Here is a 1,789-nt window from a genome sequence, read left to right as displayed (position 1 = left end):
TTAAACGTTTGCTGAAGCGGCAACAAATGGTACTGGACCGGATGGACGCCTATCTGGACAGGGCCTTCTTCGAGGACGCCGGTTCTCTTCGCGGTGAGGCGAAACTGCGGGAGCGTGAGCTCGAGGCGAGGAGGATCAGCGGGGTGGCTGCGACGGTGGACCAAGAGCTCCAACTCCTTCGCCAAGAGGAAGCAGCTGGCGAGGCAGATTTAGCCAGGCTGGAGCAGGAGCAAAAGGAGAAGGCGAGGATCCGTCGTGCAGCGGAGCGTGCGAAGATCAAAGCCAAGATCGGCTCGTTCAGCCTGCTGAAGTTTTTGTAATGCTACCATTTAAGTCCTCTTTTTTCTTTTTGTTAATTTAGTCGGTGCCTCCGGCACCACAACTAAACTGCAGACTTGTGTAAACTTTGGCCCGTTATGGCCTTCTTTTGCTCGTTATGTCTTTCCTTACTTTTGCTTGCACAGTTTTCCCCTTTTTTTTTTGTCTGTGCTGTCTGGCATCTGAGTTGGATTTGGCGAACCCTCGACTATCTGGCTTTGGACTTAGTCGTTTTAGGCTCTTGCTCTACTTTCGGTTGCTCACAACGTGGGATCGGGTCAATCCTGATTTTCGCGTTGTGGCTTCAATGGGATTGGGAGAGCAACACTTGGTTTGCAGCAAAGAACAACGTTTGTCTTTGCGGCCAACTGAAGAACTCGACTTCGACTCGCCTTTCGGCGAGTTGTTGTCTGGGAAACCGACAGACAGGTTGTCTGTCGAACCGCCTCCGACAATTGTCGTCATTTGGAAATATGACAATTGATTGTGGTAGGAGTCATCGCCTGGTAGACTCTACCCATCAGTTATCCTAAAGCAATGTTAGGACATCTGAAATAGGTCAAATAGCTCAGGGACGTAGGAGTGTGACTATTGACAGAAGTAATAGCACATCGCATGGTTGGCCATTACTTAGGCCGTGCTATTCATAAGAATAACGGTGCCAATCATCAGAGGTGATCATTAACTTGATGAGGTCTCGTCGCGATTGGAGCGACTATGGGGACCTACCATCCTCTAGACGAGGATTGGTAAGTAGATCGTGTCAGAGGTTTAATATTAACGTGACAGGGGATGTCGTGATTGGAACGACTTTGAGGACCCACCATCCTTTAGAAGAGGATTGGTAAGTTGATTTTGTCAGAGGTTTAATGTTAACGTGACAGGGGATGTCGTGATTGGAACGACTTTAGTGGATCCGCCATCTCATTGGAGAAGATAGGCGAATTGGATGGATTTGTCGTGATATGAACGACTTTAGTGGATCCGCCATCTCATTGGAGAAGATAGGCGAATTGGATGGATTTGTCGTGATATGAACGACTTTAGTGGATCCGCCATCTCATTGGAGAAGATAGGCGAATTGGATGGATTTGTCGTGATATGAACGACTTTAGTGGATCCGCCATCTCATTGGAGGAGATAGGCGAATTGAATCCCACAAGAGGCTTTCGCCAGAGCGGGCAAAGTAGGAACAGTTTAGCCTCGTGTACTAGTTGGAGGTTTTGAGGGCCAGTTTAGACTCGTGCACTCTTGGGAGTTTTGCGAAGGAGAACTAGGGGTAGTACTTCTTCAGATACTTGCCGTTGATGGGCATCATGATCTTATCGCCGTTCAGTTTGACAAGGCGATAGGCGCCGTTCGAGTAGACTGTCTCTACCACGAATGGCCCTTCCCATTTGGACTGGAATTTCCCCTTCTTCTTGGAAGTGAGGATCATTGGTCGACGGACGGAGAGCACGAGCTCTCCCTC

The sequence above is a fragment of the Asparagus officinalis genome, chromosome 2 (genome assembly GCF_001876935.1).
Source record: "Asparagus officinalis chromosome 2, Aspof.V1, whole genome shotgun sequence".
NCBI classification, from domain to species: domain Eukaryota; kingdom Viridiplantae; phylum Streptophyta; class Magnoliopsida; order Asparagales; family Asparagaceae; genus Asparagus; species Asparagus officinalis.
Note: the sequence above shows the minus strand (reverse complement) of the source record.